This window comes from Paralichthys olivaceus, chromosome 24 (genome assembly GCF_024713975.1).
Source record: "Paralichthys olivaceus isolate ysfri-2021 chromosome 24, ASM2471397v2, whole genome shotgun sequence".
Taxonomy (NCBI): domain Eukaryota; kingdom Metazoa; phylum Chordata; class Actinopteri; order Pleuronectiformes; family Paralichthyidae; genus Paralichthys; species Paralichthys olivaceus.
The window spans coordinates 9,509,932-9,533,506 of NC_091116.1; the positions used below are offsets into that span (position 1 = coordinate 9,509,932).

The following is a 23,575-nucleotide window of genomic DNA, read 5'->3' on the forward strand; positions in this document are numbered from 1 at the left end:
GAAAGATATTTTATGTTAAAACAAAAATTAAAACCCATGTCATCGACCTCCCATATTTCTTCCACAAGGATTTCAAGAACAGAGCTTCAGGAGCAGTGTTTTTACCCTTTATCGCAGATTTTGGGCTTTTTTAACTTTGCAGACCTTTTACATACATTAAAAACATAATATAACACGAGAGGAAAGACAAACTGATACAACTTTAATGTCTGTGTGAAAAGAACCATTATCGTCATAGAGCTCCATGTATTTTCTTTCTAATTGTTCTGAACACATTGCCATTTTGAAAAGGTCTGTATAGATTTGCAGTCATTTGCATTTTTCCAGATCATTGTGTTCCAATCGGTACTGAACTGATAATTCTATTTTTGCCTCTTGATTGGGAAATCTGCACAACAGCTAAAACCCAGTGTACCTCCCCCAGCTTCTCTGGCCTGGTGTCATAAAAAAACAGAAGGAAAAAATGAGAAGACGAAGACAGCAGCTCCACACGTCAGACACTGTTGTGTTTACGCACAACAAATTTACTGCAGCGGTTGTTCTGCATCCGAGCAATAAACGCCGCTGCCGTCTCCATGACAGCGTGCCGGGATTGCACATCATCTTTTCAGCTCCCCCAAAAAAACAAAACAAAAACAAATCAACCTGAATCCTCATCATCCACATTCTCTGAGGGCACGAAAGCAATTACATGGAACGTGTGGAAATGCATTTGATCATTTTGATTGTGGTCACTGTCTCCATAGATAAATTTGGTGGGTCTTGTAATATTATTGAACACTTGCCCCTTTGGCTTATTGTCGTGAAGCTAAAGGGACTATTCTCAGTGAATGGGAATTGTCGACATGATTAAATCCCTTTCTGTTTTATGGATAAAACATCAAATCATATGAAGTCAGCTGAGGACATTTAGTCAGTTTGATTTTGAACTGGTAGTTGTTGGCCTTTAGTGCTAATCTGGCCTTCATTCAATCAAACAGCAGATTGATTCCCCTTCAAGTCCACAAACATGCCGCGGTGAGAGAGTGTGGAATATGACAGCTTTTCAATCACAGCTACACTGACCACACAGAAAGCAAAGATGAAGACAGAGCAGGGAGCTAATTTCCAACAATTTGAAGTTACCACATGATGTTCTTGGGTTAGAACTTGCCTGTATTTTGCTGGATTTTTATTTTTTACTTTGGTCGGTAATCCTGTGTTACAGAGAAAAAGAAATAGCACTGGTGAATCATTTTATAACCTGTTTTATACCATGTCTCATGTTTCCCACCTACATAAAACCTTTGTAGTGGATGTGTGCAACATGAACTTAAAAGCAGTGACAGTTATAATAACCGCGTCCCAATTCAGGGGCCCGCATCCTTCGGAGGCTGCGTTTGAAGACAGATGGAGTCACAGCGGTGAAAGAAGGCTGCCCCACTTCAAGGGGCTCCTTCAAACAAGGCCGAAAAAGACGTCCTTACCTTCCTGAGCAAGGATCCAATGTTCAGCCCGAGTCGTCGGAAGGATGCAAACACTGAAAGACACAGATATTTAAAATGTCACACATCAAATGCAAAGATTTTTGACTTTGCAGGAATGCTGGAAATCTTTATAGATTGCATTTTTTCCCCTTACATCAAAGTAAATCCTCTGCAAATACAAAACCACAAGTCTTTCAGGTGTTTTCAAAAAAAATATTTCCACAAAGGAAGTGGATTTGGCCACGTAATCATCAGACTGACTCAACAAATGGCTCACATTAAACAATGAAAGGGCATTTTATTGTCATCTCAAACTGCAGCTTTGTTGCTAGGCGACAGCAGTAAAGGCAGGACACTTTGGTGACGTAAATACAAAGCCCTGCCTCCTTCACTAGCGGCCCCAAAATTGGGACACAGCTATTTTGCATGTTTATTATTCCCGTTAAAGTTGGTTGTCATGGCTATAAAACAATGTGACTCCATTGGGGAAATAGTGTTAACTCATACACTCATGTGACCGGGACAGACACCTTATTTATGACATAAATCTCTGATGTTGTTTACTCTTATAACATTATTTCCTCTAGAACGTACCCATGTTTGTTGAATATTCAGTCACTTGTTTTATTTCACAGCAGTCCACTAACTTGACATTCACAGGATAACTTCAAATGATGTTGAAAAACTTTGCATATGCTTACATATCTATTTAAAAAATCACTCACTGACAAATTGTTTGCTTATTTATTCACTCTTTGTCACAGTTTATTTCCGATACTGCAGAATCATTACTTTCTTCCCCATCATTGAGGGGACTTGATAAGATAACACGTGTGTTGGTTTAAGAGAGATTGGAAATTGTATTTTTTTTTTAGATCTGCCAAACAGCACCATAATAAATGCATATATATGCAAGATTAAAAGCTATTTCAGATTGTAAAACACTGTAATAAGATTTGACTGTTGAATACACACAGCTTAGTAAAATTATCTACAATTCTACATTGTATATTTTGTCAGAAACACATAAGAAGCTTTTTGGGCTATTAAAAAAGGATTATCAGTAAATATTACAATCATCGTTCATTGTGGAATTATAGTTGTGCATGAACAACCTAGACACTCAGGCACTTTCTTTTATTTGCTAATAACCGTAGTGTTAACAAAAAAAATAAAAAATCAGCTTTTGAATCTAACCACTGTTAAATATTTCAGACTGCATCTGTCAGGAAACAGTACATCATTATAACTCTGTTTTTGTGGCTGAAAAGCGCCGTAAAAAGGCAACTCCGCACTCGCTCCCACAGGGGATGTTGGAAACCTCATAAATAACGCTCATCCTGTGATAGGAGCAATTTCACTTTTAACTCTCCGCGGGACTTGAGGAATTTGAGACGCTTGATATAAATGCGGCTCTGTATCAAATGTTTACAAAATCTCATAAATTTTGCAAACCGGTACCATTCTGCAGAGATCCTGGTGAAAGAAACATGTTATCTAAGTTTTAAAGACTCTTCTGAATGAAGAATCATATGAACGAAGGCCATATGAGTAAGAATGACAACAGTGATTAAATAGCATGGATGCTCTTTTTAATAATAAAAGCTGAGGCATCTTATTTGCAATCGCCATAAACAACAGATGGTATCACGTCTTACACAGACATGCACCTGGAGACAGGTTCAAATATTTAAATTTCCTGTCTGAGCAGCTCCGCAGTAGAAACATCTCCTCGCCCTCGCTCTCTCTCGCTGTCTCCATTTTCATCCTTTGTTTTTTATGGGTCCATCGGCAGTTTTGCTTTGGTCAGGTCATAACAAACCGGGCAGCGGAGAGGATACATCCGCCTGACGTTTAGAGAAGTGGGGTTGGCCGTGAAACATTGAGTCAGCTAAAAGGTTTGAGCTCCGTCAGCACCCCACGGTGCCTTTACAGTTTAATACAGAGAGTTGAGACGGGCTGACAGAGAGGGCTGCAGCAGCAACCTCACAACAAAACTCACTTAGTGTCTGTCACACGTGCGTAAACATGTCTGAGACCACTACACTGTTCATGGCCAAAGCACTATATTAACGTGTAGTTTTGGGAACTCTCCTCATTGGTTTGCTGAAAGACTTTAATATTTTTAAGTTCTTCGTTATTACAACTGCTATTTAGTTGGCACGTGCCGATATTATTGGTTCAAATCTATTTGAAAAGCTGCGGCTATAGTTAAATAGAAAATACCAACAGTCTTAATTCTACATAAACCATGTGGAACCCGTTTTTAGATTTCATTTCTGGGCTGATTTTTTTATAAACCTCTGGTGATGAATTGCATCACAACACTACACATTGTCCAAGACACATATTCTTACACACACACAAGGCGATATATCCCAGTCTCCGTGGAAGTGTTCAGGATTAGCGAGGAGCCTCCTGCCAGTGGCGCCGTTTCAGTAACAAGCCACAGGCTGCCCACGTAACGTACCTCATCCTTTTGTATTGTGTTGAGTTATGTGCTTCCTCATCTCTGGTATCTTCAGTGCTTGGGTTCTATGTTCTGCAAGAAATATGAGGAGGACTTCAAATGACTCAACCAGCTGGTACAGCTTTTGTCCTGGAGTCACAATGGCATGAGTTGAATCGCAGTTCATTTAGTTAATTTGATGCTGTTTGCGACTCCTTTTTTCTCTCGCTGCCGTAATGTGTACTCACATCTGTGCAAATGGGGCATGGAGAGATCCTCTGCTCGAGGCACGGGTTTATCAGCTTTTCGTGTGTCTGTGGCTCTGATTGCTAATGGATCCTCCTGAGGTCTGGCAACTATCAAACAGGCTTGGATTGGAATTTGGACAAAAAGTATTAATGAAGTGTTGCAAATGACTTCTTATATCCAGTCTCAGTACCATAAAGCTGTGCTGGACTAGTTATTATGGGGTAGGTTGCCATAACAAATCGCTAAAGCCATTTTCAACTTCTACTATTGAGCTCATTTTTCCATTAAAACCAAAACCTGCATCTGAACATTAGCTGCTTAGTGTATCCTGAAGAGTTGCTCTACATTTTAAATATATGCCTGCCGAGCCTCTCGTCAAACATTGAGAGGTTCTCTTTATGTGTCTAATCAAGAAAAGATATGCAACTCTCAAGCAGCATGTTTTCTCTTTGAATTACTGTAAACTTGGAATGCATGGACAATACATGTCTAAGGGCCAATTCATAAATCTTTTAGGGAGGAAACACAGTGGAGTGCTCCATCTAATAATACAGTGGCCTTTTTTAAAAGATTGCTAAATTAACATTAGGCATGAGGGAACGCAGCCGCACTAGACCAAAGGTGCAGGTTTATCAAGTAGGGCTTTGTGAAAGGTTAACGCCAGGAGGTCAAGAAGCACAAACTGATTGATATTGGCTGCCTCCAAAGGAAGACGCCACACAAGCGATTGGAGACACATGGATGGGGACATTGATTCTGAAAGTCATGGTCATAAATCTTATGCTTTTAGGGAACCAAAAATGTATTCCATCTTTTGATTTATCCCCTTCAGGGATTCAATGCTTTTGGTCAGGAACCAAAAAAAATCTATTTTTGCCTCTTTAGTTCAAGTCCATTTAAGGTCTGCACAGTGTTACTTTAAACCAACCAAGAGTTGTAAACATAACTCACATATCTGACAGGAAACACTTCACAGCTCCGATGTCCTTTGGGCAAAAGTCAAATCAGAGTTTATTCCTGTGACTGACATCAAGTCATGCCGCTCTAAACTGGAAGGTTTCGTTTATTGCCCCTGGTGGTACCTGTGTGACAAAGGCACCATAAAAAATGCCTGGATATGAGAAACACCATCAAAAGTTAATGAGTTGTGTCGTTCAATGTGGGTGAAGCGGCTGGAGGGAGAGATCAAGTAAATGCATTTGGTTTGTTACAAAAATCAAAAATGAGTGAGCTGGTTGTTAATTATTCTACCTTTGGACCGGTACACACCATAGAGGTACATTGATACAACTGTATCATCCAAACTTGATTGTCTTTGATTGTCCCCGTCAGCAAGAGCAACAATGGAAACAAAAAACGTATAAAAAAAACACACTCTGGGCTTTTTTTAGACCCTGAAATTCAATATCTTTTCGAGCGTTAAGCCAATTCCAAGTGACAGATTTCTTCCAAGTGGAAATCTGCTCAGGCTGGCACTAATGCTGCCCAATTAGAAAAACTGAAGAAGGCAGGCTAAATCTGGAATGAATAAACTCAATTCTAGTTTATCTGCAGGGTGACAGGAAACCTGTGTTTCCTCAAGCGCCATATCCATTGATAACCAGACTGTTAAACCCTTTAGAAGTTATTTTCTTTCTTTCATTATTGTTTCATGAATGTGTCTGGCTAAAAATAAACACATCAGAAAATGAGTCTCCTATCAGGCCCAGGGTGAATTCACATGTCGTCGCTCTGTTTCTGTAATGAGCTATGCCTGAACACATGGTGTAAGGAAGCAGTGGCAGTGACTAACCTTGTGTCCACTTAATGTCTCTTGCTTATTAGCACAGTATATATTAAAATCATACAACCATCACACTAAACATAAAAAACCTGTAAAACATGATAGAAAGCATGATTATTCATTAATCCATATTATAAAAGTATGTTCATTACATAAAGTCGCTAGCTTCCCCTGCATAGTAGGGTTGAAAAGGTTATTTGTCATTTGTGTTAATTTAAAGTGCCAAAACATAGTCAAGGTTATGATTGCAATTAAGTCACACAACTGTCACTAACTCATTTTAAAGCCCCTGAAAAGTGCTGCAAATCAAAAGTAATTGTCCTTAACATTAAATAGTCAAGACTAAATAAGAAAGGAATTAAAGTTGTGATGCCTCAGTGGCAGGAGGAATTATATTTGCCGTCCATCCATCCTATTCTTGTGGACATGATATCGCATCACGCCTTGAGGGAATTTCTTCAAATCTGGTACAAATGTTCAAAATGACTAAAAGATTAGATTTATGCCTCTGGATTTTTTTATCTTAAGAACACCCAGAGAGAAAACTTTGACATTTGGCACAAATGTTCACTTAGACTCATGGATTGAAAAATTAAATTTGGGTGGTCAAAGGGTCATGGTCATTGTTACCTCACAAAACATGTCTTTTGTCTCAAACACAATATTTCTGCCTCGAAGGGAACAAGTTGTCACTCAGAGTCTTTTTAGATTTCTGCTGCAGAGCTAAAGGTCATGGTGGGAAAATAAAATGTATGTCGACTCAAACTGCACTGCACGGCTGGAGGAGGCATATACTCAGCGGGCGGCAATGGTAGCTTCTGTGAGTGTGGTTTGCTCAAATTTGGGAAATACATGTTCCTTAACTTTGATTGGTCCCATTTCAAACTAAAGAGATAAGTGATTTTAAAAGGAAGATAATTAAAACTTTGGCCATAAATGCTGTGGACATGGGTGCTGAGAATAACTCTCCTATTCTGAAAGTGTGAATAAAGTATTATGATGTGAAGTCGTCCCAAATACAGTCGTACGTTATTTTGTTCAACATGATTTCACGGGTGGGAAAAATGAGTGTGGAAATCAGTGGAATAAACCTTTTTCACATCCTCCATTACAGGCATTGTACTGTTGGACTTGTGACAAGCACACAGCATAGGGCTTTACTTTTTCTGCTCCCTTTTCCTTTTTGGTAATATCGGACTGAATTGAATGTTCTGCCTTGCCAGTTCACACTCTCACACCACTAAATATGATTTGCATTCTCATTTCACAGATGAAACTACAGCTCATGAAGAGAACAGACACAGACGGTGGCGGTTTTGAAGGTTCTTGTAGACTGGAGAGTCGTCACGGTGGCTTTGCTCCATGCACGGTAAGTCCTCGTTATTACCCAGCCAGAGTTATTTGTATCTGTCACTCGCGTACACAGAAATCCAGGTGCACAGGTGAATCACTTCACACCAGCCCCGAGAATGACACAGGAATATTCCCTGGGTGTGATCGGCTTAGCATGGGGACAGCGTGTTTGAATTGCAGAATGAGTTGCTCAGTCGAGAGAAAAAAAGACATCTCGTGCTGAGGAAGTCATGATGGTGTCTGAATCCAAAGCAGCGTGAGAGATCATGTTTGAGCACCAAACACTGACAGGATAAGACACCAGACTGCAAGTTAATAAAAACACCAGTACAGGAAAGGCCAACAGCGTTTTTCCCTGAACAAAAGCTTATGTTCTCTTTTATGAAAGGCCACAATGATTATAAAACCATGTAGAGAAAGAATATTGACTTTTCACTTAAAAAATATGTTTTTTCTGGAGGTTGCTGTGTGGTGATAACTTGCCATTTAACTCTGGGGAGATGGCTCTCATTCTGTTTTGTGGCTACTTGTGGGCACAGATACTAAGTCGGTCTTATGTTGATGCAGTTTGTTTGAATCTACAGACCACATCAATAAGAAGCAATAAGTGCATCGATAGACAACAAATCAGCCAAACCAATGCTTACTTAATTCTCCACATTATTTATCTACTTACTTACTTACTATCTATATACTTCATCATTATGATTAGCAGACACTTTTATATCAATAACTCTTTAAAGCTAAAATCAGTATCAGCAATATTTCTCAGTTAAAGTTAAAAATTAAAAATCATCTCATGACTGCTCTGATTTATATGATGACCCTTTGGTTTGGAGCCACTGACCAAATTTACTAATCAGTATTTATAGTAGACACAAGCTCTAAAAGCTCCCTATGCGTTTCTCATTCTCATCATTCCATTGCTGCTGAGAAATGTCGGCACACCAGTGATGCCAAATTGCAAAAATAGACTGCGAGCAAGGCAGAGAGGAGAGAGAGAGAGAGAGAGAAAACAAGTAGGCTAAGAACAGCATGTGTTCTATCTCCCCAGCCGATTTGTGGTGAGAGCTACATGGGAAGCCGGTGCTAAGCTCCCTGAGAATGCCACCGTCACCCACCAGGGAGGCAGAGTAATTACACAGAGCTTGTGTCCCCATTCGCCTACATTAATAAGCCTAAAAGCCCAGCAGCTGAGGCATTAGATAATGAAGATTCACTGAGTGTGCTTAGAGCTAGTTAGCTTTAGTCATTTACATTGAAAGTCGGTGGCTTCGACTGCACCTTTCCTCAAGGTTTCCTCACCTTTCGCTGATATATGAGGCGTAGGTCAGCGTCCTTTTCAAGTTGCCTTCAGAGAGCGGATGCGGCTGCAGCCAAATCTTTGTCCCGTGCGTGTGCAGCAGTGTGAAGATTCACCAGCTCCATCTGGCTGTGTCAGGAGAACACCTGCTAGTTATAAAGTAGTCAAGGTGTAGAGCGGCATGCAACTGCTTTGTATGCAAACAGTCATGTCTGTATCTGTTCATATATTTGTGTCATCCTGTTCGCAACTCTCTGTGAGGACATTTTGCTTGTCCTCGCGTCTACGTGAGACACGATGTGCTGTAATTAATATGGAGTAATTAGATCCCATCTGTACAGAATACAATACAGATGGGAAATGGAGTATTGTTTGACAGTGCCGATTTAGCAATGTTTACAAGTTCAACTACCGGGTCAGGCAAGCAATGAGCCTGGCTGGGCTATCGCTGTGTTCTCCCCCTGGCATTTTATTTATCATAATTCGATATATGGGCGAAAAATAATGAAACCCTGCCTCTTTCGTGTCAACCGATTAGACTAACTAAAACAAAGTAAAAGTAAAAGTACAAAATATTTTAGATTCTTATCAGAGTATTTTTTTTCTGAGTTTGCCCAATTAAAACATGATGAAACGTCATGATTGGCAGCTGAGACTGACTTGGGATTAGCCTGTGTATCGACGGGATCACGATGCCGCAGCTCCAACCCACGATCACTACTTTACAGACTTTGGCTCCAAATTATGCTTAATGTCGTTGGCACAAGATGGTAGCATATGTACATAGGCTGTTTCATTTCTGGATAGTGGGAGGAAGTGTAGACGCGTCATCCATCTTTCTATACAGTCAGTTGGACAAGCATAGTAGTACATTCATCCCTTGCCACATTACTATTTGCATACTGTGCTTGTGTTGTGGAACAGCTGATGTGCTACCATCCATTTCTCTATTTAAAACTCTCTCGCCCCTCTAAGGTACAAAGCTTGCTACCGGTCGATATGTCAAAGTGCCCAAATGCTCCATACAGATCAATCGCATGGATTGCATCATTGAGGGAATCCTCTAAACACAATGATTTTATTGGAATTACTTGATTTTGCCATAACGTTCTTTACATTCAGAGACTTGAGAAAAATATGATGATCTTTTAAAGGTAAATACTTAGAGATAAAGGTATTGATCATTTACAGAGGTTATTTTCAATTAGATTAAAAAACACAAATATTCCCTATTGGTACTTCCTCCTTATGTGTCTATAAAGGATGTTAGAAATTAGCATTATGACTAATACATCTACAAAAAGAATATAATGTGCAGTCATCATTCTGTAAGTGACTAAAACACTTAATTTATATACCTCAATTAAGACACAGGTATGGATATTGGATTTTATTTTATATGAATCATGAGATCAGATATGTGTTGAAATATGTGTGTGTGAAACATGAAATACTGAATGTTGTCCCTGAACATTCTACTGGGAAGGTTTCCTCATTGTGTTGCCAGGAAACAGAATCTGTTCAGCGTTTCAGTTAACTGAAAATGCATTTGCAAATTAGTTTCATGCCATTTATTTGAAATATTTCTGAAAACATTCATCGTCAGTATCCGTTTTCATTAATGTACCTTACCTAAAATGACATGGCCGTAGTAATGGTACATTAGCGCACACCGTTATGGCAGACGCAGCGCACTAAACTCCTATAATCTTACATGTTGAGCCTCACACTTTGCCTGAGGTCTCTGTAAAGTCTGCAGACGGTAAACCTTTCTGCAGTGACAAAGAAGGTTATGTCACTGAGTCATGATTCAAATCACTGACATTCAGGGGGCATGTGACATTTTGCAAACAACAGCTGGAAATAGATAATGTTTCAGTCAAACACATCTTGCTTTTTCCATTAAACTGTGTTGAAACAATCCTCCAAGATTCAAAGCCTCAAGCCAGAAAAAGTGTGTGAAAAAATCAATCTCAGAATATTTGCGAAAAGCCATACCCTTATTGATCTGTCCACCTGAAACATGTCCCGAAGCCAAGGTGAAGGGAAAATAGACAAAATATCCGCCTTGAACTGTTTCGTGTGAAAATAATGCCTTTAGAAGTGAGGGGATCATTGATGTACTGACTCATCCCATGCCCTCTGCACTGCTGATCAGGAAAATACGCTTTTAAAGCCGACCTTCTTTTTCAAACCAGCAAATGTTTTGCACTTGTTTTCTTATGGTGAAAAAGCATCCTGAAGGGGCTTTCTGTGGGAAAATGTGTAGGAAAATGTGCGAACTCCCCTCGGGGCGTTCACAAGTAAAGGCTTTGGCATTCATACGTGTCATACGTGTCTCTTCACAAGATCAGTCTTTAGTGGACGGAAACCTTTTCTGCAAGTAGAAAGTGGCAGTGGTGTAATGGCCTCATATTCAGAGATACTGTATATAGCATATTGTGTACCATGTGACAGGTCAAATTACTTTAATCACATAATATTCCCAGATATATGTAATTTAGTCCGTCATTAAATCTCCCGGGCAACTCAAGACCACTGAATAACAAAGTCTATCAGCCTCACAACAATGGGATCTTTGTCCAGTTTTCTTTCATTACTTAACCCAGAGATTTCATAAAGGGCAAGCAAAGAAGGGATAATTGTGGACCACTCTCACCAAAACACATTATCAAACCTGTCCACGTGACCTGGTCGTCATTGTATGTTTTGAAAAATCTGGTGTATTTATACTAATTTATTTACCCTGCAGTGTTATATTAATTTTAAAATATGTAAGGAAAAGCTGCATCACATCTGAGGCTGCAACTCGGGTCCTCTGTATGGGCAGAATACTGCAGACGTCTGAAACTAGCCGGCTAATCAGAGGTTTCAGAGCAGTTGATGCAGCTTGGATGAAACACGGTGCTCTTCATCAGCATGAAAGAGCTTCCAATAATGAAAGACGACAAAGTGAAGACAGAGAGTTCGACAATGTCCTGGTAGACACGGTCCGGAGTCCTCAATTGATATTTGAATTTGGCCTAGCACCTTATTGGACCTACGCTCACACTCTGTGACTGACAGAAATGTGTCCCGTCATAGGGTCAGAACACTTTGTCCTATGGGAAGATCCAACAATCTGAGGATGAGCGTTTCGTGAAAAGATACGCAGGCCATCAATCAAACTTGGCGCTATTCTCTGAGGATTTGATCTTGCTCATAATAGTTTGAGTTGTATCTTCCACTAAACATTTTAAAGCTCACTCATATTTTAACCTACAGGATAAAATTACAGGTATATTAGTGCTGTACCTAGTGTTCTAATCAATATGCACATTTCAAAAAGCCTTAAATGTTCATTATGTAATACATTTGTCGATCATTTCAGGTGACTTCTTACCTCATCTCTTTAAAAAAGACTTTCAAAATCACTGGGTTACAAGAGCACAATTCTGCAATGAGTCTGACACGCTGAGAAACGTGAGCTTCCGGATAACTTCAGTAGAATGTCCGGATTCGGTGCATGCATGAAAGCAGCATCCAAAACTGTCCAATGCTCCTGTAGCACATTTTGGGAGAAGTGCAGTTGTAGCATCTTTAAATGAGTCTCCCTCATCGCTTCACAGACCTCTGTACTCATCTCTGTAATCATGCTCTTTGAAGGTTTATTAATAGCAACACTTAGGTCCCTCACATGTATAATTAAAATATTTTTTACTGCTTTTTCACTGCTGTCTCATCCCTCGTGTTGAGGGATGGTTTAAACTACTTGTTTTGCACTAAGCACCTATGCTGGCTGCAAGCAGGCGACATCAGCATGAGACCTATGTAGTCGCTGCCAATGCCTCCCTTTGCCCAAAGCCTGCAGTAGCACTTAGTCATCACCAAGAGTGCTTTGTTGTTGGCACTTAGACTAAGCACATTTTACCTGCTTATCTTATTACCCAGGTGTCAGCTGCAAAGCACGCTGGTAATTGAGGGGGACAGCCTGCCAGTCGAAGTGTTTCTCATTCATTTAGTTGATTGCATTGTTCTCATTGGACGGGAATCCCTGTATAGACGAGAACATGATGGGGCTGTAATCAGAGTTCAATGCAGAACATGTCGCTCTGATGACAGCATGATTACAGATTAAAGAAGTTGTCATATTCAGGGATTAATTAGGAAGAAACAACAATGAGTAAACGTGTCATTTCATGTCTTTCATACAGAAATCACTTGTTCCTCTTTTCTTTCTTGTAATGTTTCACCTTCATCATCGCTCAAAATGTTTATCCAAGAAAAAAGAAGTATTGAGCTCTTTGTCTTTAAAACCAATTCCAGGCATCTGGTGGGAAACACGCTAATTAGTTTGTGACAGATGCACCTTTTTCCACGCGGCTCAAGTTGAAAATGTTAAGAGTCTTGTGAGGCAGGTGCCAGGACACATCAGTGAGCTGTGATGAAGAAGAAGAAGTGATGAAGATGTTGGCTATGTGGATGTTCCAGGAGTGTTGGAAAACCAGCTCAAATTTCGGGTTGAGAAAATACTTTGGACAGGAAACTTAGCACATGATCTTTGATCAGCATTAAAATCACTCTGCACAAACGTAAGCCATTGTTTCCTATAGCTTGAGCAAAAGTGCTAATCCCGTAAAAGCTCTGCCTTGGTCATTGTGCTCAGATTGTTGGCCTTCATTCCATTGGATCAGAGTCAAGGGGGGGAGCCAGGTTTTATTTATATTTTTTTCAGAAGAGATAACACAGAGATCTTTGTGAAAATCAGGCATACTTATCTACGAGAATGTGCAATTTGCTGCAGCTTGATTGAATTTAAAGATCCTGTTGGGGTATGGACTCTACTGAGTGCTGTTCTAGTTTATCTTTTGCTTCCCAAGTACCTGAGCCGTTTGTCAATATTCATTTCAAGATTTCATCTGTTGCCTTGAGAAATATATTTTGGCCTCTTCAGGTTGCATTCAAACCAAAGCGTTCTCCATATTTAAATGTCAGCCTCTGCTCAGTTCACGTAGGGGAGCACAAATGTAAGACACCATGCGACGACAAATGACAAGTCTTCAGAGGGGGAGAAGTCAAGCAAGAGTCGGCGGGTCACCGAATGACACAGCAAACGAGATGCCAGAAATGCCCTCCCACCAAGAGAGCAAGGGGAGAAACGGAGAGAGGGGATGGGTAACGAGTGAGGAGGGTAAGGGCGGAGCGTCAGACTTTACACACACAGAGAAAACACGATGCTTCCCTGCGTCACGGTGTGATGGACGGCGCCCACCAACCAATAAATCAGAGGCGGTGAAAAGGCAGAATGCTGAGAAGGGTATTCGGAGCGACGCCACCCGATGCTCCGGGTTGCCCGGAGAGGAGAGACGTGACGGGAATGTGGGAGCACATGCTCACACACTCACACAGAGAGAGAAAGAGAGAGAGAGAGAGAGGGGGGGGAGAAAGAGATGAGCCTGGCCTAATTTAGCCTGTCTGATGAAAAATGGACAGGAAAGTGCTTACTTGGCTTGCCCTCCTCCTCAATTCCTCCCCCTGCTCATCCCAACACATTTCCTCCCCCCTTCATAACGTCCATGCCTTTTCCACTCCCTCTGTCTCTCCTCGATTCCAACACGTTGATCTGTGTTGTCTCCTGACAACCCACTGAATGATAAAACCTTGTTTCTGTTATCGGCCAATGTCATGTACTCAAGCACTGCGCTTGATTACAATTTTTAGGTATTTGTTAACTTGAGTATTTATTTTTTCTTATATCTAACTTAATTCTACTTTGCACTCTAATACTACATTTCACAGGTTTTCTCCACAATTTTCACGCTTTTACAAAAATAAAAAAGGTCCTAAAAGGTTTAATATTATTTTCTGGCCCCAAAGTGATTTTGTCCGTTTTCAAAAAAGCAGATGCTTTGTCACTTTTCATGCAGTTTCTTAACTCTAAACTTTATTTCAAGAAAATTATTTTTTGTGTCACCATCCTTTCATTCAGCCTCATAAATCGTATCATATCTCTGATTCATCTTTTCACCTTGTCGCCAGCGGATCACAGGGATTAATAATGGGAAACTTCCTGCCGTGAGGCATGCTGCATCCGATTGGTGGCACATACAGACGTGTTAATATGCTAACACCAGATATTAAGAGTCTCTGCATCTATCTGTGGCCGCCTGTGGGAGTGGAAATGCACTTGCACTAATGCAAATGATTCCATTCACTGTTTGTGGTGGGAAGGTGCAGTAATACACAGGACGGAAGCAACACCCATATTAACTGAACTAAAGCTAATAAATTAGATTTAGTTTTCCCGAAGATGCAGGTCTCTAATATTTTATTGTGCCAATATTTCTGGACTCCTGTGTCCCTGCTGTAATTTGTGCCTCAGCACTTGCTCGAACTCTCCCACGAGTGGGATTCATGAAGCAGCGCTGCATGTCATGATTGTGAGATTTGCTCCCAACAAAAACATAAATATTGTATTTACACCTCGTCCAAACCTCGTCCAGCTATCATGCCACCTCCTCTCCTCTCCAGCCACACCGCTTCTCAGTAGACGCGCTGCCCCGTCGAGGTGTTAATCTAATTAGTGCCGCATCACTCTCATCTGTCCCTATCTCTCTGTGATCTCTCACCACTGCCGTCTGATCCAACTGTCGGGAGTCCCAGGGGCAGAGGTGGCGCCGGCCTTCATGCCAGTCTGATCAGCGTGATGTACGATATGTGAACAAAGCAGTCAATGTCCCTTCACTTCCGCTATCAGGAACTCTGACTCTCTCTTTAAGAACGGATCAATGCAATCATTAACATTGAAAGCAATCACTTACATAGCATTTTATTCAGGTGACAATATTTTCGCCATCCTTGTTGCTAAGCAGCCAAGTCGGGGCATCTGCATGTTCCATTTTCTCCAGAGTGTGTCCTTCACAATGTCTGTATTCCTTTACTTGATCTGTACTATAGTTGTAATATATATTTTTTTGTACAAAAGAGAATAAAGCTGCAATACCTTATTCTCAAAAGCCACAAACTTCAAAAATATTGTTTCAAAGTTTCCAAAAATGTCCTTGTTTACCGAGTCAGTTTGACAAATATAACCATATTCTCTACCCTGACAGTACAACCAAAAAAAGCAAACAACACTGAAAACATTCCATATATAATCACCGTTAGAAATACCCATGATACACTGCTTCTACTGCACTGTTTCAATCACAAAGTCTATGCCAGGCAAGCGAGTAACAGCTCCATACTTGCTGCTGTGCTCCCAGGGCAGTGCATTCATTCTTTCTTTCTTTTTTTTTTTTTACCTGCCACAGCAGACCACCATTATGATGGTGTATATTGCTTGACTTTCTGTGTACATGAGCATGTGTGTGTGTACATGTGCACACAGCTGGCAGCTTCCAATGGTCTCACAGTGAGCCATTACTTTTGTGCCTGTGTTGTATCTCCTTTTTTTTTTTTTTTCACACACACTCACATACTTCGATGCCCACACACACTAACACATAGAGAGTCGTCCATCTCAACTTGACACCCCAGAACAGTGATGTTTTCCTTTGGTGGCGGATGGCATGGGGTATATTTCACTGACTGATAGCATTCACTCTCCTCGCCCTACCCCTCCTCTCCTTTCACTTCATCAACCTCCCTAACTCCCTCCCTTTCTATCCATCTCTGTCAAGCTTGATCTCTCTTTCTCTCCCTTTGTTGCCGTGCCTTTCTCTCTTTTCAAGCATCCCCTTCGTATGACTTGTAATTATGAGGCTATGGAGAGGGGGGATATTGGGGTGGAAATATAGATATATATATATAAATGTTAGGTTTTACCTGTCTCTACATGAAGAAAAGCTTGTATCTTCACTAGCCTGATTCGCATTTCAAATAAACAGTTCCCTTGTTTCACTCTCTTGCTGTTTCGCTTTACTCACGCATGTGAAACTCAGCTGCAGCAATTCCATTGGGAATCCCACTCAGATAGATGTGCTCTGTCCTGGAATGACTTGTACGGTTACATTTGCTGGGTTATTTTGTCTGCGCAAATACATGGTTGAGCCTGTTTGGCCACTTGTCTGGGTTATTTATAGACAGTTTGGTAGTTTTTGTTTGTTAACGCTTGATAGTGGGGTGCCCGACACTCACTCGGGACAAACATCAACCAACTGTCGTCCTAACATATCTCCACGCAAGGCTAAAGAGAAGTACATTTGTATATACACACACCTGGTTCACGATCTACCTTGGCCTCCTCTTACAGGGGAAGCAATGTACGACGGAAAAAAAAAACACTGCTAGCTAGTTGTAAATTGCATACTTCTATTGCATACTAAATTAATTTATTATGACCTATTTATTTAATTATTGATGTAAAATAATCCCAGCATTGGTGTTCATATGAAGCAGTTTTTATTGTTGTATATTGTAAGACTTCTTGCTGGGTTAAGATGGCCAAACATCTCTCTGTGTTTGATTAACCCAGCGTGTGGTTGGTCCAATAGTAACTCAGCGGTGTCGTTGAAATCTACCCCTTGCTAATTCTGAAAGACATAAGTACAGCTGTTCATTTTATGTGTCCACACAAGAGAACATGGCACTTGTTTGTTTTCTCAGGATATTTGATTTGTGAAGGACAAAGCAAACCTGGAGCCCGTCATCGCAAATAAACTGTCAGCCTGTGGGAAACAATATGGCTGAAAGCAACAAGTTCACAGCAGTCACCTGAGGGGCGTTCAGGGACATTTAATAAATCAGCTTTCATCAGGCCAACAGATAAAGCAAAGCAGCGAATGGAGCAGGATGTAAACACATTTCTACATGTGATCATTTATCCCCAACTTTTCACAGAGCGCCAAGGTCCGAACGTAGTCGTGTACAAGCTACATACCAGAGCTCAAAACGCATGACTCATAAACTTGCATTGTGCAAACATGGCTAATCACAGATGTAAATATTATTATTATCTACCAACATGAACTTCTGTTTAAAAACCTCCCTTAACACTGAGATGAATAAAACTCACTTTCTGAAATGCGACATCATCACAATAGATTTCGTTTCGAGCTAAAACGAGCCATTACAGTGACCATTAATTTTAAAACAACTGAAATGATATACTGTATGTAGAGATGATTTCTCAATAGCGTACAAGTGGGTTTTGTTACTTTTGACAAGAGATCCTGTTTATAAAGCTCCTTCGAGCAGATATCCAGGATAATTGGGTAGCACTCTCTACCTGTCTCAGCAGCAGTGATGGTGCCTGCTGAACTAATCTCCCATCCCACTGATCCACCATCAAGGCTACAGGGTATAATCCTTTTACTCTTTGAGAGGCTTCTTCACAAGAAAGGGTGTGGAAGGAAACTTATATACTGTGTATGCACATCCAGAATATCACTGTAGTTTTAAAGGATGCATCTGGGGATATGTGTCTCATTTGCAACAAAATACTTTGAAAGACCAAAAATGACCATAAATAGTTTGGTATCCTCTATGGAGCCAAAGCCAGATATACTGTAACATATTCCCATGTATGCCAGAGAGCTTCTATATTATCCAGCAAGACCAAGACCATAGCCTGTATATAAAGATGGACGACTCATCCCCACTTCTTCCCAATATCCAGAAATGAAACCAAAATATATTGGATACAAACGTTGTCTACTGCACAGTGGCAATCGAGGGATGGAGTCAATGTATCAAGGTCCCACTGTCAATCATGATGTGGCACCCTGTTTTTAAAGCATCGAATAAATTATCAAAACTAAACTTGAAAGATAAGCACATGAACATTCATCAGTGTGATAAGAACTACCAAAAACATTTTATTTTGTCTGGCCCATGCCTCATCTGCCAAAATGAAGGATGCAGGGTTTATAACCTATACTGCAGCCAGCCACCAGGGTGTGATGGAGACATTTTGACTTCACCATTGGACAGCAGTCCTGTCGTTCATCTTTATATACAGTCCATGACTAAGGCTTTGCAGCCATTAATAGCAAGGCTACTAAGGATCTGGTCTTTCAGTTTGACAGCAGCACTCATTGATTTCGAATTCATTTTGTCAAGCTCTCACTTAAAATCCTTCGCTTGCCCAAATATACCCTGCTTGTGCTTGGATTTCCTGTGCTCCAGCTTCAGTTCTCCTCCTCTCACTTACGCTGCTTCTGTGCATCTGTGAAACGTCTGCTCTCAGATTTCCCTTTCAGTCTTCAATGATTTCTTCTGCGCTTGGATTCTCTTTTTCTTTTTTTATTCAACAAGTCTGTTAAAATCCTCCAACTAATTGAATACCAGCCTTTTTTCTTGTAGAGTGATTATCTCAACTAGAAAAGTCTGGGGCGTGCTAACTGCTGTCTTGTATTTACACCAACATGTCCGTTTAATAGGCCCCCACTAGTCGGTCACCCCCTAACAGCCAGGGTCAGCCAGGTTGAGATGTTCAGCTTGAGTTTTATGATGGTATTAAGCTGTCATGAGTCACCCGCTGTGGTCATGGACCTGACCTTAATACATTTCCGGCAACTCCATCAAGTGACCATCAGGAGGGTTTGACAAGCTTATCTGTGTTTGGACTGTGTTTGACTACGCTTGGGAGCAGCATCATAGAGCCTCTCTTCAGCAGTCGAGAAGCGGGATCATTGTCTCAGGAGGGGCTAAAAGGATGATGATGATGATGATGAATACCAAATACACGTATGAAGAGTATTTTCACTACAATCACAGAACAGTTTGCTCTGCATCTTCTCTAATGTACTCAGCCCATTTAGAAATGAAGAGTACAGGGTGCAGCATTCTCCTCCTCTCAGCCCCTTGACAAGAGCTATTAAAACATGTTTGAAAGCTTTGGAGCATGCATCTCTCTTGAGTATTTAATAATGTGTATTCATTATCACACACACTGAGAACTAGTAAAGGTTTCCATCTCTGATACAAGTGGATAAACATGACAATAATGGCCAGGCAGACAGAGATGTATAGCCTTATGTGTTACTCCTTGAAAATCAATTAAATGTTTGAATAATATCTTCACAAACATTTCTGAATGGACAATGTAAAAACACATTTGAGCCTAACCCATTGAATTGATTTACAGCAAGAGAAAATATGTTTCTGCGCTTGTATTCTTGGTTTTATATAATAACCATGACCTAATGTCGTCAAACAAAAGATGTGAGCTGTGTGCTGGATACCTGCCAGATGGACACTTGGGCTTGGACAGACTCGCTAATCTTGTCATTGTTCACGAATGCGAAATGGATTTTCAAAGGGCGTTTTATCTTGCCGAGCCCAGTATCTCCGCCTGAGTCAATGTAATGTTGGATCACTGTAAACAAAATGTCTCTCATGTCTCTCATCTGCCAGAGAGTTAGTCAGTTGGACACTGAAGACTTTAATTCCATTAAAAAAGGATCTTTAAAAAAAAAAAAAAAAACCTTTTCATTATCTATTTGCAGTTTTGTGTAGTTTATATTTATGCAATAAAAATAACTGTATTAGCATATTTTGTGATGATATTGGGAAGATATTGGTGGATAAATGGATAGAGGATCGTTTCAGTGTTACAGTAAGAATCAAAAATTAAATATATATATATATATATATATATTGATACAGCATTAAAAAGTACATATTGATGAATTTTGACACTTAGTTACTATCTGACTTTGTGCTTAAGAAACTACAGTTCCCATAGTGCTTTGGAGGATGTAGAGACATACTGACACCTTGGATTTATTGAGGAATGCACACAACTAGAGTCCTATTTTGATCTATATCTATTCATGTTTTGGCAAATTGGCACAATTAAAAGTGTGCTGTTCACGATGTATGTAAAGAAAGCTATCACTGGATAAAAGTATAATGATTTAATTATTTATTAGTATAATAATGCAATTCTAATCATGATGGGCATTACACTTGCAGATATCATTTTGAAATACAAGTCTTACTGAGAGTTAAATGCAGACCACGTCAGCTCTCATTCATTGACCTATGCTTGATTATGTATTTGACTTCAGGAGTAAGGAGTATATTGTATTTACTGCAGATCCTCTGAAATGTCACATTTCTATCCTTTGACATTGTGCCCCTTATTTTTCTGAGAAAAAAATCTGATTTGACAGATAAATTCAGAAGGCGAGAAGTGAGCAGACAGACACTACCACATCACAATGTCACTGTTGTGCCTGAAGGCTTGAGTCAACTGCTGGCCAAGGAGTTTTATACTCCTTTATACGCTACTTTTATATGTTTGTGTTAAAGATCTCAGGTCTGATTCATTTCTGAGCTGGTTCAGTGTATCAGTATCAACATTTTCAGGAAACAGCCTTTTCTCTAAATCCTTACAGTATCCATAAAATGGATTAAAATACAAATTAAATTAGAATACAGAGAGGTGTAATTCCCTTCGTTCAGATATACACCGGTCGTCATTGTTGCTTATATCCTCTTCTAAGCAGGACGACACAAACAGCGTATACACCACAGGGAGAAGTAGCTGCCAGCAAGCAGTGTTTACGCATGCTGTGAGTGTGGAGTGAAAGGCAGCAGAGCTGCTCGAGGATCTGGAGGTGATGAATGCAAGGCTAAGAAGTGAATAAGGGGGCTTTGGGATAATGGCTCAGAGTCAAGCAATATTTGACTGTTGCAGGGGTAATCCTCTGCTCCTATTCCCCCTGCCTGAAGGTGATAATGGCTTTGCACTGCTGCCGAGCTGCACATGTGACCCAACTGAAACGCTGGTTCTGCATTACGTCAAAAGGCTTTGCCAAAATAACATGACATTGTGGTATCTGTCTCAGAATAGAGTCACTCTCTGTTTTTGTGCTTGTTTATCTACATTTTTTGTTCATTCAGAAAGTCATAATGATTCATACTCAGAGGCAGAAACAAAAATCAAACAGGAGGCAATTACTCTGAGTTTACACTCTGTCCACTTAATCTCAAGAGTGACACTTACTGTTAGGTCAAGCACTACTTCAAGCCTTCCGTGCAAATGTAAACCCACTGGAGAAAACATAAGCACTGGATATCAATGTAATGGCTGAATTGATGGATGTGAGCCGGACGGACGAGTCACCACTTATTCCCTTTGTTCAAAAATGATAACAACTTGGACATCCATTAGTGTGATAGGAAATACCTACAATTCCAGAAACCGTTGTTGGCCCATGTCTCATCTGCTAACATGGAGGAGGCAGGGTTTATGGCCTATTCTGTAGCCAGCCACCAGGGGGCTAAGTTGATGCTATTGGCTCATGTTGTCCATCTTTATATACATTCTATGGATGTCAGTACATTGATCACTGAAGTCAATTTGTTTGCCATCAGAATGTCCCTTACTTAATTTGCTAAGCCTATTTTAGTTGCTTCCATATCTTTGAAGGATTGAAATCCACAAAGATGTCATTATAAACGTTGAATTATGGTTTAGCTAAACAAAATAAACAATAGGCCCTGCAGTAAAGATTTAATTGCAAGATTGCATTCAACAGGAAACAACAGCAATGGAACATTTTAATTTGTCACACAACAAAACAATATTAAAAGAAAATACTTCATCACACTTATCTTAAGTGTCTCACTGACAGGAGATTTATACCAACAAGAAAATAAATAAGTAGTTTTACTGGGCCAAGCCGTTACTTTGAATGGGGGGAGCCCATAGCAGTGTGGGCTGCATTGATTTCCACCGGGGCTTTGTGGCAAACATTCAACTAAACTGAACCTTGACCTCAATTAGCTGGAACATTTGTCGCATGGGAGTGTGGCGTTGACTGATGGTGGACATACAACAGTGATTATTTTATTGCAGAGATGAGAAAAACATATTTTTTACATCTCTACATTGTGTTGATGGTAATATAACAGCCTCATGTTGACATGTTGGCGGTGTACACATAAACACACACATGTGTTTACAAGCCTCGGCAGTTCAGTGAGGTAGAGTTGGCATGCACAGCCAAGGTAAGGCAGTGTGGCTCAAACGCCAGGCTTCAAGGTTAGAGAGAAACGTGTGCCACCGAAAATCTCTAGATCTAATCATAACTGAGAAAACTCCACAGGGTGTCTTTAACTCCCATTAACCCACACTGCAGCGTGCGTCAGGTGACATGTCAGGCAGTCAGCGGCGCTTTGAAGCTTAAATGCCGAGCGATGCTCAAATCGTCAGCAACTTCAGAACCTGAGGATGGGGGATTGGGAGGAGGGGGAGTTAGGGACTCCCGAGGGATCAATCGTGTCACTACGGCGCTCACTGCTGATTGGTCAATGTGTGTGTACGTTTGTGTGAATCAGGCTTTCAGGTCTTGTTAGAGGGGGCTCACCGCCTTGCCTGTGATTCTGTCGCTGTCTCTTGGGTTGACACTGCTGCGGCCATGCACAGGGGTAGGAGCCAGGAGTGGGGGCCGATTTTGTTCTTTACACACACACACACACACACACACACACACACATACACACTCACACACGCACACAGACACACACACACACACACACATATACACTCACACACGCACACAGAGCCCAGAATCACAAGGAGTCCTGTCATCAATAATGACCTTAATGTTTGTGGGTGTTGGAGATGGTAAGGGGGCCTGGAATCATGATTCATCACACACACTTTGTGCATGCCCAGACGTATGCACACAAACACACACACACACATACACACAGGCTGCTGCTCTTGATGATCATTAGTGAGGACTGGCTCATCTAATGACGGCTATCCCTGTGCTCTTTCATTACCCAACATGAATACCTCACTTGTTATTTCCTTCTCTTCCTCACCCCCTCGCTCCTCCTCCTTTTTTTTTTTTTTTTTTTTACATACACACACTTATGCAGTGCACACACACACACCGATGCTGCTCTTTCTTTGCACATCTCCCACCACCATCTCCGACACGACTCGCTGTCTCTGCCTGTGGCCCCCGATCCATGTGTTATTGATGAAATCCTTCCAGACACAAACATGCACGCGCACACGGACACACACA

At 40.7% G+C, this 23,575-nt stretch overlaps 1 long non-coding RNA gene across 1 annotated transcript in view; it reads left to right on the forward strand.

Moving 5' to 3' along the window:
* Window positions 1-7,218: 7,218 nt before the first annotated feature.
* LOC138407057 (uncharacterized) overlaps window positions 7,219-23,575 on the forward strand; it is a 137,247-nt gene continuing 120,890 nt past the window's right edge. The window contains exon 1 of the long non-coding RNA XR_011240493.1: window positions 7,219-7,316. This is a non-coding gene — a long non-coding RNA (uncharacterized lncRNA). The remainder of the gene's footprint in view (window positions 7,317-23,575) is intronic.